Source organism: Podarcis raffonei, chromosome 7, assembly GCF_027172205.1.
Source record: "Podarcis raffonei isolate rPodRaf1 chromosome 7, rPodRaf1.pri, whole genome shotgun sequence".
NCBI classification, from domain to species: domain Eukaryota; kingdom Metazoa; phylum Chordata; class Lepidosauria; order Squamata; family Lacertidae; genus Podarcis; species Podarcis raffonei.
The window spans coordinates 10,365,522-10,381,542 of record NC_070608.1 but is presented as its reverse complement, the minus strand read 5'-3'; the positions used below and the strand labels follow the sequence as shown (position 1 = coordinate 10,381,542).

At 48.6% G+C, this 16,021-nt stretch overlaps 1 protein-coding gene across 2 annotated transcripts in view; it reads right to left on the bottom strand.

Moving 5' to 3' along the window:
* Positions 1-10,103, bottom strand: part of ST3GAL1 (ST3 beta-galactoside alpha-2,3-sialyltransferase 1) — a 111,052-nt gene extending 100,949 nt beyond the window's left edge. The window contains exon 1 of one of the 2 annotated variants that reach the window (XM_053395274.1): positions 9,479-10,103. The gene's annotated coding sequence lies outside the window, so the exon portion shown is untranslated. The remainder of the gene's footprint in view (positions 1-9,478) is intronic. The other variant, XM_053395273.1, reaches the window with a different exon arrangement.
* Between the last annotated feature and the right edge of the window lie 5,918 nt (positions 10,104-16,021).

Here is a 16,021-nt window from a genome sequence, read left to right as displayed (position 1 = left end):
TCCCTTGTTTTGGAGTTGCCGGGGCGAGGGTGCCGGAGGGATCTTTGCACCATGGTGCTGGATATGCTTAAGACGGCCCTGGTTGGGGTTCTCCTTCCCAGCAGTGTTAGGTTCCAAATGGCTCCTTAAACCAGGGTTACAGTCACCAAAATGGAATGTCTAGTTGCCATTTGGGGGCCAGGTAGCTCAAAAGCCCTGTTTTAGATACTTTTTGGTTCGTGAAATTCGTTCCGATTGTGCAGATAAAATACCATGGGTAGAATTCTACAGGATGTGTTGCTAGTGTGTGAAAACAGCCCAGATCCAAGGGTCCCCAGTCACGCACCTCCACATGATGGAGACGTCAGGCACCATCCTGGCAACTTCATTTGGTCACAACTGGCTGATAGCCAGGTGCAAAATGCACCTGGCAAATTTCAAATGCTGCTTCCCAGTAGGCTAGTGTTGTACAAGAGCTTGTCCTCCAACTTTTCAAGTTTGCTTCCCCAGCAAAAGGGGGTTCCGTTTTACTGCCTCGTTCATAGAACACTTGAGTTTCTTTATAATTTCTCTGAGTTTGGGGTTTTGAGGCTACCTTGCAGGTGGTGTGGGTGTTTCTCCTCCACATACAAACTATTCTCTCCAGCACTCTAATCTTCTGGATCTGAGAAAATCTCATGACAGGAGTTGTCGCCTGACAATCTTCCCCCTGGGCCTCAGCTGAATCAAGGGCACCCAGGAAGGCTTCAAAGTGCAGACCATTGCAGAGATGACTTGCAAAACTCCAAAAGGGACACTTGCAAAAGTTACGTAAGCACAATGAAAGCCACAAGAAGCTCACCAAATTTTCAGATGCAGTTTCAGAACCCCTACTCAAATGTCATCTTTGCCATGTTTTCTCCCTTTCCACCTCAGTTATCACATCTGCAATATGGGAAGAACAGTACTGATCAAATTCTATAGCTGTAAATTCTGTGCTCCAAAGGGAAGGACAAAAACCAACAGGTAGAAATGTGGAACATGAGACTCTTCATCTTGAGCAAAAGATTCCTGCTTTGCAGGGGGTTGGACTAGATGTCCCTCCTGGTCCCTTCCAACTCAACCACGAACATGAGCATGAAATTTATTAGGGTCAAAGACCAGCTTGAGAAACACAAATGGAACTACAATCCCAATAGTAAAACAAACATTTAAAACAATATACAACAGTAGATTTTAAGTTTAAAAGTCCGACAGGCATATAAACACATAAAAACTTTAAAATAGTCTACCTTAGAGAAATGACCCAAAGTCGCCCGTGGGTCCGGGTTTAGGAATTTTCTTAACAAACTAGATTGAATCGGGGGATGATCTACGCCTACAGATCTGTGCACAGAATCTGGCGACAATCTGGGTCGTCTTGTGGTCTTTGCTTAACAGGAGAAGATCAAATTTTTGCTTTACCGGTCAGTAAGCCCCACCAGCAGGGGGTCAATGGTTTCTCTACATGCCTCATCATAAAAGGGAAATTTAAAAAATATGTCTTCAGGGCTTCCTTTATCCCCCAATGGACAGGCACAAATTCTCCGGTCACCAACTCAACTGTTCTATGGTTCTATGAGCTTGTAAGGGAGAGGTTTCCGGCTAAACATCAGTGCAGCAGGCTCCTTTGAGGGTGGGCGGACTCTTTGCTGTAGGGAGTTCAGAGTGGCCCTCTTATCAGGAAGCCTGAAGTCTCCCAATGGAGCAGCCTAGCAAAAGAAAAATGCAGCCATCAGCTACAAGGGGCAGTGTGCTTTGCAGCTGCTTCATAACACCCACTAAAACAGCCCATAGCCGGGGATGGGGGAGCTCACATTCGGCAGATTCCCATCGCCTCCGAAGATTTACTCGGCATGCGTTCCTAACAGAGGAGAGGCAAACCTAATAATCAAACCGCGTTCGTTATCCAGCATCCCTCTGATCAAGACGCACGAAGCCTCCAGGCCAAAACAGATGTAGCTTTAGACCCGTGGTACCGAGTGATGGGATCCTGTGGCTATAGAGCTCTCGGCCAAGTTGAGACGGGAAGAGGGATGCTGATCGGCAGCCTAAACCTGAGAAGCCCCTTGATTAATTTATCAGCGGCTACGAACGCTGGAGAGACCATCTGCTCAGTGAGGGACCAGAGCCCAATCTGCCAGCGATTTCCAATCTTAATTGCCGAATTAAAAAGGGACTTAAGAAGGGAGAGCCGCTTCCTAGATCATCAGCTGAAACTTGCCATTTTGGAGGAAAAGCATGGCTGTGCTTCAAAGGGGACGGGGACCTCCTTCCATGGTTGGTGCCCGTTGCTTTGCCGCTTCTACAGTCTCTGCACATGGGATGAGTTCCCCCAGAGCTGCCCGTCTGCCACTGTCTTTCAGGGAGACAGTCAAGAGCTCTGCACAAACCCAGAAGAAGTGTGCCGATTTACTGACTGAAGCTGCCTTACACAGAAGTAAGACCATTGGTCCAGATAACTCGGTCCTGTCTACAGTGACTGGTAGGGTTTCAGGCAAGAGTCTTGCTCACTCCTATCAGGAGTTGCTGGGACTTGATTCTGGGAATTTCTGCATGCTGCAGCAATGAGCCCCAGCTGGACAGACTGGACAGCGGTTGAGAAAAATCAGCAGGTGCCTGGAGGGTGTCAAAGCAATCACACCCTCTTTGCATTCTCCACAATTCCAGGTGTGCAAGGCCTGGCTGCAGGACTGGAAAGGCACTCTGCACATGATCAAGAGATCAGGATGTTGTCCCACACAGGAAGCATCAAGCAGGTTGTTTCAACTGAATGTCAAATCCAATCGCTACTGTAATGGTCCGGTTCACGGGCTGGGGACGTCAGGACCGGGGGCAAGATGGCAGGGTGGGAGCAGGAATGGGAGTCCAAAAGCCAGGAATCAGGAAGCCAAGAGTCCGAGGGTCAGAGAGCCGGGAGTCAAGAAGCCGGGGGTCAGGAAGCAAGGAGTCATGAGTCAAGGGTCTGAGGATCAAGAAGCAAGGAGTCAAGAAACCAAATGCAGCAAGGCAGAGAACATGTTTAGTGGCAAAGAGCTGAAGGGAAATGCTGACCTTATATCCCTTCCCGGCTCTTGCCACCAGGTACTGTGAGTTACCAATTGGCCTTACCTGTGCGGCCGCGCCTTGCCTCTTCAGAACAAACTTAGGAAGGCCCCAGTCCTGGTCACAGGGCCTGGCTCCTGCACGCACACCTGACAGCTATAATTACATTGACCCCGTGTAAGAATATGATGTTAGAATCATAGAGTTGGAAGGGACACCAAGTGTCATCCAGTCCAACCCCCTGCAATGCAGGAATCTCAACTGAAGCAACAATGGCAGAGGACCACCCAGCCTCTGCTTAAAAACCTCCAAGGAAGGAGAGTCCACCATCTCCCAAGGGAGATGAACAGCTCTTACTGTCAGAAAGCTCCTCCTGGTGCATCGTCGGAATCTCCTTCCTTGTAACATTACTGTCAGCAGGGCTGTGCCTACTTCTTATCCGGACAAATTCTTAGAACTAGCAGCAAGAAGTGAAACTAGGTAAGAGCAATGCTTTTGCATTGACGGGGCTGTCTCAAAATTCATGCATGCGAAAAGAGGAGGAGAACATCAAGTTTCCAGCTGCTCAGAATGAATAATCTCCAGTATGAGATCTGCACTGGCCAGGAAACTGATCTTTTGTTTTACAAATATGCTGAATATCAGATGTGAACAAGAGCTTAAAGGGGGAATTGAAGACTTATATGTAAAAAAAAAAAAAAATTCCTAGAAATGTGAATTGAAGAGCCCTAAGTTCAGAACTTCTCCATGAACTCACGAACAATACCAGTTCCCCAGCTGCAATACATTTGTTCTGTATTAATTTTATTCCCCCCCTTACGACACTATACATTACAACAGCGCAGTGAAGTAGGTTAAACAGAGAGAAAATGACTGACGCAGTGAGCAATGATTTGAAGCTGGGGCTTCTCCAGTCCTAGTTCAGAGCTAACCATTGGGCTATAGGGACTCTCCCATAACACTGACCAACCTTATTTGTTGCAAAGCCTACCAGGGCAACTATTTTTTAGAATTTTCACATTGGTGTCTAGAGAATTACCATCGTAAGATCTTGATTTTCTCACCGCTGGACCACAAATACACATATCCCAAGGTTAGGCAATATTGAACCACTAGTAGACTAGATTTCTTTTCTTTTTAAACTGCTCTATTTAGTAAGCATTCCAATCAGCTAACTGTTAAACACTCGAGCAGTAATTATGTCCAGGAGGATCCCTGTGCAGCAGGTTTTCTAGTTACACCTCTCCCCCTGCCTTAACGCAAAGTTAGGTTGGAGTTGTTTGTTTTTTTAAAAAATGAGATGACCATTTATTTATTTAAAAGCATCCCAGAGTGGCTTACAAACAAGGAATTAAAAACAAGACAGTGCCTGCCCTCGGGTTTCTGGTTTTAAAAAGAACACAACACACAAGGCAAAAGGGACAGGGACAGCAGAGGAGTGGGAAGCGCTCAGGTACCATTTCTTAAAGATCAGGTCTTATTAAAACTTAGCAAGGCCATTAGATCCACTGCTAACATAAGGAGAACATTTCTGCCTAGACATATTGGTGTTCCATGAACATATAGACACATCTCTGATGTGCTGTTCCTAAAAAATAAATCTTGAATAATATTTCCCCCCCACTGGGCTAAGAAAACCTAAGTCTTTGTAACAAGAAAAAAATGTCCAATAGACACAGCTGCAACCTCTAAATGTGAATATATTATTTCAGGACAACACAGGATTCTCAAGTTAGTATTTGTGGAATTTTGTTTAGAGTGTTGGGGCGGAACCACTCCTCACGGAAGCTGCACTTCGTTTCCTAACACACTTCCAATTTTTGTACTTCTTTTTAAAACTCTGTATATTTCCACTTGCAACAGTTATTGCTGGCTGTGAGGGCATCAAGGAAAGAAACTGGGGAGAACATCTGATAGCAAAAGCTCCAGATACCAAATATCACTTTGTTATGAAGTTTCTTAGGGAGCACTTTGAAGATCTGCATCAGCCAGAAGATTCCCAGCACAGCTGCAGATACGCTTGCTTTTACAGTGGTACCTCTGGTTACGTACTTAATTCGTTCCGGAGGTCCGTTCTTAACCTGAAACTGTTGTTAACCTGAAGCACTATTTCTGGGTTAGTGGAGTCTGTAACCTGAAGTGTCTGTAACCCAAGGTACTACTGTACCTTGTAAGTTGCTCATCCTGGCTATAAACTGAAACTGGTTGAGCCAACGCTGCTGTAAATCCCCAAAAAAGGGGGGGCATGGATGGGGCAGGACCAGGCAGAATGGGATTTAAACTGGATCTTACTTTGCTCAGCTCAATGTGACCAGGAAAAAGGGTACTGTAAGCCAAACACTTGTTTTAACGGCTTGCTTTCCCTCTGACAGGCTTGGGCCAGCTCAGCCAGCAGCCTTGGTCTTGAATGGGGTCTGGATGTGGCAGAGCTTTATGCAAGCTTAATTTATGGAGGTCCTGGGCTGCCCAGACAAGAGCCCCCTCTTGGCCTCGCTGATGGGGTCCAAAGGAAAGCAGAGCAAGATGTTTGGCACCAGCTTGGCTGCAGGAGGTGCCAGAAGGCAGAGTACAAGGCACCATCCTACCGTCTTGGGGACTCCAATCCGGATTTGTGTAGGGTTTGTTCCTCAGCCTTTTCTTCTCCCGAAGATGTCCCGCAAATGCAATGGAGGCTTCGGATCAGAGTTTTCCTTCTCCTAGATGGGCTTCCTTCACAGGTGGACGAGCCCCATGTGCCCCTCACTTCCCTCTACAGCACATGCAGAAACCCCTTCCTGACCGCTGGACCCACTTTTGGTCTCATCCACTCAATCTACCAGAGCCTGTCTTCTCATGCAGGGGAAGCCTCTAACTCACTGAGGGTTTGAGACCCATCAGCTGCCCTCACCTGCTTTAGCTGGCCAGACGAAGCCGTTTCCTGGGTGTGGCCTCTGTTGCATGTTGACAGCCTCTAGGAGCCACAGGTGAGAACTGAGTGCAGGGTAGGGACCAAAGGTGGCTGAACTACCTCAGATGGGGCATCATAGTACCAAAGGTACTACCCCTGCCCTAACACCCCACACACTTCAGATTTACTATTCGGTAGGGGTGTCAACTTTAATAAAATATTGGTGGGCCCATATATTTTTATTATTATAATATATATATATATATATATATATATATATATATATATGCCCCACCCAACATAATCACTCACAAGACACGGCATGCACACAAACCATTTGAATGGCAATGTCCATCAACTTTGGGGGGCCCAGCCCCCTCAAATATTTTATTGGGTTATTGGGGGGTGAAGGGACCTCAGCTTCTAGGAGTTGGCTCCTATGCTACTCAGATATAATGACTTCGGCTATGAAGGACTTGCTCACAAATTTACTGACAGCTGCATGAATTATTACAGCTAGAAAGCAGAAGGGGCAAGGGGAATATAAAATGGAAGGATGGTATAAATAGGTGTGGGGTGTAGCTATTAATGATAAATTAGCATGTGCCATTAAGGTAAGCCTGGGAATATGCAGGAGAAATGATTCTGAGGAGTTATGGAGGGGGTGTTTGTAGAATCAGATGTCAAGGAAATAAACTACTATCTGACTTTTAGAAGACATTGGAAGGCAGCCCTGTTTAGGGAAGTTTTTAATGTTTGATGTTTTATTGTATTTTTAATATTGTGTTGGAAGCCGCCCAGAGTGGCTGGGGAAACCCAGCCAGATGGGTGGGGTATAAATAATAAATTATAATTATTAGTACTGTTAAAACAGAAAGGGGTCAAACCATCACAAGAGGGGTTGAAATTTTGGGAGGCTGGATAGTTACAATGGAATGGTCTCGGTGGTGGGGTGCACATTTTTATTATTTATGATTCTTACTTTGTCAAAATAAAACCAAATTAATTTTTAAAAAATATATAATGATTTCCCCTTTGTTAGCTCATAAGAGGATTGATTGAGCTGAATGAATCCCTAACTGAGAACTCATCTCTGTCAGTAACTAAGACTACAAACCTAAACACATTTACTAGAGAATAAGCCCTAATGAACAGAGTGGGACTTTGGGTTAGTCAGCGTGGTTCCATCCAGATGTTGCTGGACTCCAACCCCCAACAGCTCCAGTTAGGCAGTCAATGAAGAGTCCACCACATCTGGAAGTTGACACACCCCTTATCTGCAAGACAGCAATAATGCTTACCTACCCAATTAAGTTGCTGTAAAGACAACTTGAGTAATATGTGTGAATTACTTTGAACACCAACATTTACTTCTCTAATTTGAAATGATTTATACACCACCGTTCAACACTCCCAACTTAGAAGAAAATAAATAAACAGATAAAAAAATAAACAGCCAGAAAGGGCTTAAAGGAATTCTCTAAATTCACATATTGTTTGCAATCGCCAGTACATGGTCTTCGAGAGAGAGAGAAATCTCACCATCCCATACATATGCATACAGAATTTTACTTGTATGCTGCATTACCACAGTTCAAAACCATGCTCAAGGCAGCGAGCGACGTGAAAAAAATACATAGCTGCAACATAGCATGACAAAAGCAGTCATACTGAAGCACTGAAGGAAAACCCCACTTTTTACAACCCCGATTGCAAGTTTATTGGGACAAACTGGTCAAAGTCAACACGCACAAGAGCTCCGTGTCTTCACAGGTGAAGCTGGGGAATGCAAACGGGTGTTGAGCCGCTGCAAATTTACACCGGATCCAAACTCTATTTGGCAGGGGAGGCTATGGCAGCCTAAGCCTGTGGAAGAGGGGGGGAAAGGCCTTAAAGTGATGTTGGAGTCATCACCCTTCGTTTAGCCAGGACCAAGCTCTGCCTCAGATGAGAAGGAAGCTTGCAGCTCACCTGAGCCGGGAATCTCCCAGCTCAGCGGGAGATCTGCTGGACTCTAACCAGCTCATTCCTTCAGATCTTGCTGTAGGATGGCTCTCTTAGGGCTGCAATTCCACTTTAGTCATACTCCCGAGTAGACACATTGAAACAAACAGGCACGACTAGCTTCGAGCCACTATGGGTGGCAACTGCAAGTATAATTCTGACGGCAACAAACTATGCACCACCGAATGGTTTTACCTGCCACACATCGGGAGCAGAAGGTAAAGCGTCACCTGAGGAGGTGAGGGGCTGGTTTGGAGGCAGGCTGAGACACAACTACTCATTTTTTATTATTATTTCAAGGTCGAGTACACGGTTCTCCTCCCCTCATCTCATCCTCACAACCACTCTGTGAGGCAGGTTAAGCTAACAGATGGTAGCCCAAGGCCACGCAGTGAGTTTCATGGCTGGGGGAGTGGGGTTCAAACCCAGATCTCCCAGGGCTTATCTCCCGGCTCCGGACCTATTTCTGCAGCCGGGGGCGGGGAACTTAGCGCTGGAGTTGCAAAAAGTCTTCGAAGTAGAAACACGTGGCGGAGCTCGCTTCCTGCGTCAACAGGGTCGCTTCCACAAAGCGGATCGCCTCGCCGCGTTTCCGCAGCCAGCGCGAAGTTAACTTCCTTTCCCCACCGCACCCTTTTCGGAAACCGGACGGGCGAAGTTTGCAACTCTGCGCCCCTCACCCCTTCTCCAAGCCAACCCCTCTGGAGAGAGAGATCCCCGGCCCCTCGCTCCCTATCCAAGGGCAAGGATCTCCCCCTCTACACACACACGCCTTGCGCACCCCGCTACTTTCTCTAGAAGTAAAACAGAAGGGGAGAAGAGAGAGATAAGGAAAGGAAGGCGCCGAGGCGCCGCTCGGACTCCGGGCTCGCCGGCCACCAGGCGGGGGCGGCAAACAGCCAACCCCTTCCCCAAACCCCCTGAAGGGCTAAGCCGGGAGAGAGAGAGGCGGCAGACGGAGAGGCCGGACCCAGAAGACGACTGGAAAGCGACTTGCTCGCCAACCCGCCCACGCCTCGCGCGGCTGCTGTTTTAAACCGAGAGGGAGAGAGGCGAGTGGGCAGCTCTAGGGGGACGAGACTGCCCGGCTGAGGCCACAACTCCGCCGGGAAGAGTCGGCGTCTTCCTCCGACACCGCGCCCCGCATCTGCGCGCCGGGCGCGGAGATCCTTTTTTGGGGCGTCGCGGAGCGCGCTTGTCCCGTTGGGCCGAGTCCGGAGAACGAAAAAGGTCGGCTCTCCCCTTCCCGTTAGCCCTTTTTTGAGACATACACACACAGGCAGGCACACCCCTCTCTCGGCGAGCGGGGCCCCCACTTCCCGTCTCTCATAAAAATCCTGGTTCATAGGAAGCGGTCCCCACTCCACTCCGCTACATCACGTCCCTGCTACGCCCCGGCCGCTTGACCCGAGACGCGGGACCCATTCCGGCTTGGAGATCTCCCCTCTCCAGAAACAGATCCCGCCTCAACCGGTGGACACAGCTCCGTTTAAGCCCGAAGATACACACACACACCCGACCCCGCCGCCAATTCTACTCCTCTACCTTCGTCCCGCCGATGCGAGAGTCCCTTTCCCCGCCTCTCCTCCTTTCTCGGCGGATCCGGGAAGGAGAGATCCCTGGCGCTCAATGCCGCCGGGCACTCACCGCGTCCGGAGAGGCTGCTGGCGCCGCCGCTGCTGCTGCTGCTGCTGCTTCCCGGCAGCTCTCATCGCCTTTGCACGCCGCCTTCTCCTCCTGCTCCTCCTTTGTCCTTCCAAAGTACCCGCCGCCGCCGAGCCACGACGGAGGCACCTCCCCAATCCTAGCCAAGGAGGGGGGATCCTCTTGCTCTGCTCTGCTCTCCTCCCCTCGCTCTCGTTCCCGGGGCGGCAGCAGCAGCAACAATGCACTCCCCAAGCGCTGCCTCGGCTTCTTCCTTCCTCCCTTCCTAATATAGCGCTCCCTCCCCGAGAAAGCCACGTGGATGGGAGAGGGAGGCAGACAGACGTCGAGAGAGCGAGCGCGCAAAAACGCACAGGCGAGGGGCGCAGCGCAGGCTCCTCCTCGCTCGCAGGCGGGGACCGAGAGAGAAGGACAGCGGGAGGGCGTGTGTGTGTGTATCGGTGCTTTTAAAACATCGACCGAGCAGAGCCCTCGGCTGATCTGGCAGGAGAGAGAGAATGTGGAACGAGTTAAAGGGGGCTTTGCGCCAGGCAGAAATAAATACGACCCATGTGGGACTCAGCAGGTTTCTGGCACGTGTGAGAGGGGAGGGTTCCCGGGCCCGGTTTAATTTATTCCTCGGCCATGTGTGGAGAGCGAAGGGTGGAGTTACAAGTTGCTCTCTCCCTCTCTCTCTCTCCCCCCCCCCCCACCCCGGCCTTCTAAAACTAGCAGCTGGATGATAATCCAGTCCTCAAGAGAGCGAGAGTCCAGCTTGCCAAAGTTCCCGTCTGGCAGCGACGGCGCAACAGCCGTCTTGTTTCCAAAGCAGTCCCGGAGAAGCCCCCTGGTCGGTTTTCGCAAAGGCTGAAAACAGCGGGTTCTGCCCCGCGCGAGGGCAAGAGACTTCTCCTTCGTCTCGGGCGATTTAGTCGGGTGCCCGATCCCCTGGGATCCCCTTCCTTGGTGGAGTCTCAAATCGGCAAGGAGCGCCGAGTCGGGGGGAAGAGGATTCCCCGGGAAAGTCGTGGCAATGCCCAATTAAACTGATAAGAGCGCCGCCGCTGCGCGTTTCAATGCCGATGTGCCGGCGTTGAGTGCTGTGCGGGAGAGAAGAGTTTTGAGAACTGAAGAAAGATGCAGAGAGAAAGAAGGTGGAGTTGGAATATTGTAGGCAGGAGGCTGGGGAAGGCGAGAGTTTAGCAATGAGATGGGCGTGAGAGGTAATGGAGACCGTGCGAGAGCGACGGCTCAGAGCAGAGGACTGGGGGGGCAGCTATCCCCCCCCCCAGTAAATACAAATTAATACAAATCTGAGGTTCTAACCTCCCTAACAAAAATCCTGGCTACGCCTATAACACCAGGGTGTGGGTAGGTGGAGTACAGCAAGATGGATTTTCATATAAATATTTGCACTCATGTTATTTAATTCCATTCACGAATCACTTGCTATGAAACATCTCTAAGCGATTAACATTAACAATATATATCTATAAACAATAGAGAAACCACACCTGTTTCTCTAATCCTCCATTTACCTTCCCTGTACATATTTGATGGTCAGGCTGCTGAATCACTTCCCTAGTTTGTCAAAAGTCTGCTGCTATATTTTTAGTTGCTTGAGATTTTATGGTTCCAATATACAGTGGTACCTCTGGTTACGTACCTAATTCGTTCCGGAGGTCCGTTCTTAACCTGAAACTGTTCTTAACCTGAAGCACCACTTTAGCTAATGGGGCCTCGCGCTGCTGCCACACGATTTCTGTTCTCATCCTCAAGCAAAGTTCTTAACCCGAGGTACTATTTCTGGGTTAGCGGAGTCTGTAACCTGAAGCGTATGTAACCTGAAGCGTATGTAACCCGAGGTGCCACTGTATGGTGTGTGGTAGTATTTGCTATCTCTTTGTAAACAGCTTAAGAGACTGGGCCTGTCTTAAGCTGCATCTAAATAGGTCTGAAAACAAATAAATATGAAACTGTTGCCTATGTCACCTATAAATAACCATTTTAAATCCAATGCACGTACAGGCTGGGGCATGGAAATGGCTCAGCCGAGGACCCAAAGTTTGGGTAGGTGGAATATAACAAGATGGATTTACACAGGGATGTTTGTATTTATTTTGTTTTATTCCATTCGTGGAGCACTTGCTATGGAGCATCTCCAAGCAATTGACAGTAGCGTTGGTGCATATGTATAGTATAGCTAATATATAAAACTGCCGTATAAAAGCAGTTCAAATCCAATGCAGGTGGAACGTGAAAATGAAAGAGGGATGGTTTCAAAATGAGCAAAAGGAAGTATGAGAAAGATTGAAAGTGCATGTGAGAGAGAAAGAGGGGAGAAGGAAAAGGGAGTTTGAGAGTGGCAGGCAAAGGCAGAGCAGAAATAGAGAACTGATGGAGAGCAAGACTATTGTCATCATTCAATGCTGCTACCTGTGTGGGCAAATGCGAATACCTGTTTGGAAATAAAAGGCATTCACCTACATGTGCAACTTCTTCCCCAAGGATCTGAAGATTGCCTCGCCCTGTCCTTTGCTGCCAACATTCCTGCCAGACATTCAGCTCTTAAAGGCACAGGGGCCCTGGCGGCAGGAGACAGGTGGCTGCCATGGACGTTAAACTCACAAAAACTGGAGGCTTAAAGGGGAGAGGAAGTATGCGAGTATCTGCATCTCTCTGTCTGTCACCGTCCATAGACATCAAAACAGGATAGGGGATTAGTCTGGTGAAGAGAAGCAATTCCCCCTCTCTCCTCCCTATTACATAGATCATAAAAGAGTATATTGCCATGAATAAACCAGCTCGTCTATTATTTATTGATTACCCAAAGGCTTTTCACAGTGTCGGCAGGTGTAAAAATCTCTTGTCGTGTTTTAATGGAGATGGCCTTTCTGCTCTGTCTTATTTGATTCACAGCTCTGATTGAAAAAGCCAGAGGGGTATTCCTTCACCCCCCACCACTCCACTCTGTCCATCCCTCTCAATCCTTCCTAGCTCCCCAATCCTTCCTATTATTATTAGTATGTATGTTCTATCCATTCTGAAGGAAATCAGCCCTGAGTGCTCACTGGAAGGACAGATCCTGAAGCTGAGGCTCCAAGACTTTGGCCACCTCATGAGAAGAGAAGACTCCCTGGAAAAGACCCTGATGTTGGGAAAGATGGAGGGCACAAGGAGAAGGGGACAACAGAGGACGAGATGGTTGGGCAGTGTTCTCGAAGCTACCAGCATGAGTTTGACCAAACTGCGGGAGGCAGTGGAAGACAGGAGTGCCTGGCGTGCTCTGGTCCATGGGGTCACGAAGAGGCAGACACGACTAAATGACTAAACAACAACGTGTGTTCTACCCTACCTGTGTGGAATTCAGCTTTATCTGGTCATAAGGAGCTTTGAGTTGTCCCAGACAAGATAAAGCAAATAACAAATTCAGTAATAATAACAATGTCCCCACTTGCACAATAACCTTGTGAGGTAGGTCAGGTTGGGAGACAGGGATTGATCCAAGGTCAACCCAACGAACTTCCTTCTCTAGTTCCCTCCATGCTGTTTGTTTAAGTCTCTGCAAACCATTCTAGTTGAGCCTCTTCTCTGAGAAGACCTTGATTTGGCAAGAACCTGGGTGAAAGTCTGCTTTTGGCAAGGAGCTAAACTACAGCTTTCCAGATGTTGTACTACAACTCCCATGAATCCAGCTGGGGCAATGAAGAGCAGGATATAATTTTTAGATGGAAATAAAAATAAATAGTTGCCGATTCCATCCTCTTGCTCCCATAAGCTCATCCACTTTTAAAGAAAATATTTCAAAGGTGGCTTCCAAAAGACCAGAGATTCCTTCCATGTAACAAATGACCCCCCTCATTTTCCCCACTTTGTCTTACCTCTGTCCCTAGTGTGGTGTAGTGGTTAAGAGTGGTGGACTCATAATCTGGTGAGCCGGGTTTGCGTCTCCACTCCTCCACATGCAGCTGCTGGGTGACCTTGGGCCAGTCACACTTCTTTAAAGTCTCTCAGCCCTACTCACCTCACAGAGTGTTTGTTGTGGGGGAAGAAGGGAAAGGAGAATGTTAGCCACTTTGAGACTCCTTCGGGTAGTGATAAAGCGGAATATCAAATCCAAACTCCTCCACTTCTTCTTCTTCTTCTTCTTCTTCTTCTTCTTCTTCTTCTTCTTCTTCTTCTTCTAGTGGAATGATTAATTATAGGTTTGAAGGGTCAGCCTGGATGATGCCTGTGGATGGCTTCCAAACCTGTGATCCTGTGACTGTGAGGTTAGAATCTACAAGAGGAAACACTGGTCAGTCTAGCTCCTTTGTTAAGTACCAGTTAAGTACCACCATTTACATGCCCAAAGAGATTAACAGTGGGCCTTTTCCCACCTCAGCTGGCTGGATGCCATGTCTTCCTACGATGGAAAACAGTGTCAAGGAGCTGTCAAGCAAGCACAGGTCATTCACAGGCTATCCTGGAAGGGCCTCCTTCTGACCCCCCTTGATCACTCAGACCTCCTGCTCCAAGCAGCTCCCAGTTCATCCCTTCCCCAGACAGCTCTCCAGTGTCCCACCACCATGATCCGGGGTCTAACTCGTCTTCTGTGTCATCCGTCAGAGACTCTAGGGCAGGCAGCACCCCTGCTCTTCCTCATCCAGCCAGTCCTCAACATCAGTAGGCCAAGGATGGCTTTGCATGTGAGCATATGGGTGAATTTGGGCTTATGCTGGAAGCTGGAGACACAACGTATGGTCTTGCTCTCTGCTGGAACCAAAACTGTGACTCGGGCTTCTCTGGGAACCTAACTGGGAAGCAAGCTCTGTTGGGGTGTTAATGCTGTGAACCCCTCTACCCTATGCTCAAACTGTATATATGTGTGCAAATAAAAAACACATACCCTAAAGACCTTTATTCCAAAGAAACCAAACCCTGTGTGCTGGGCCCAGGGGTAACCCAAGTAACGCAGTCCAGGTCCTGTCCCAAATCCAAGGGTTGCGCGAGGAGTCAGTCCAACAGGGCCAAGGCAGGACACGAGGCAGAAAACCAGACAAGGTCAGGCACAGGTTCTCAGGCAGATTCTGGCAAGCAACAATGTTGCTCCTGCAACCTGGGGCGGGGTCCGACAACCTTTTATCTTTGTCGGGGTAACGGCCGATCCTGATCCCCAGTTGACTCACCTCCCTGTTTCGCCCGAAGGCGAGCACTCCTCCTGCAAGTACTGACGTCTCTCCTTCTCTCAGACCTTAGTCTCTGCAGCTCAGGAGACATCGATGGGCTACTAGACCCAGAGGCCGCCTCAGCCTCTTCTGACCCAACTGGTAGTAGAGCAGCTATAAGTGATGGCCCAGCTGAAGGCAACAAGGTGATCCCCACATCTGGAGCCAGGGCAGGCTCAGGCCCCGGACTCGGCCCAGCTGGTGCTTGTTGCAGGGGAACCTGTGCAGACTGGGGCTCTTCAGGACCAGGCCCCAGACTCGGTTCAGATGCCGCCTGAGGCAGAGGATCCAGTGTGGACTGAGACTCCTCTGGTTCCAAGTCTGAGCCCAAGTCCCAGGCCATCACACCCTGGGTAAGCACTAGCCCCCCTGGATTTGCTTGGAGATTTGGTGTGCAGGCAGCAAATAAAGCAAAAAAGCAGGCACGTGATTTTGCTCAGATAAGCGATGCAGGGAACATAGAAAAGAACATGTTGTCATGTGTACTTTTTGTGTGATACATACACATTGGCTGCCTTCTTTCTCTACAGGAGCAAGCATCAGACCGCCCTCCCCTGTTCTCTTTGGTGAGCTGTTCCAAGATAAGACACTCTGTGTAGATAATGACCTGGATTTTTCCGCTCCTGTGACACGTCTTCCGAGGAACCTGGATTGGCAGGAGGCAAGCTGATCACCCTGGGAAAGGTCAGACCCCTCTGTGAATGGGACCAGCGAACGTCCAATCTGAATTGTCACCTTGCAGAAATACGGACTTGGGTGCCTCTCAGGAAGAAACACCAGGCAATTAAAAACACACATATACATGCATTCATCATAATTTTATTTTACAGTTAAAATGCAAATTCATATCCGTTGCAGCCTAATTCAAAGTAGGCACCAAATTAAAATATAACAGGATGAAATAGTCTATATCACATGGACTATAGCACAGGGAACCATAGAATTCTTGGCAAACATGCCTAGTTGTTCCCTCTGCATGTGCTTTGAGGTGCAATTCCATAGCTGCTTGCACAGAAGTAAGCCCTATTTTGCTCCTCAGGACAAACTCCCAGTTGATTTAATGTGTATTGGGCCTCAGCTTTAGCATCACTGCCTTAGATCGTAAGGTCAGTTAATGTACAGCAAGTCTACCCAGAAGTAAGTCCTGTTCCTAATGGGCCAAAATATGGCCTGAAGGTACCTGTGGTCACCATCTTGTTGAAGCTAAGCAGGTCTGGATCTCCTGGATAGGTGACCA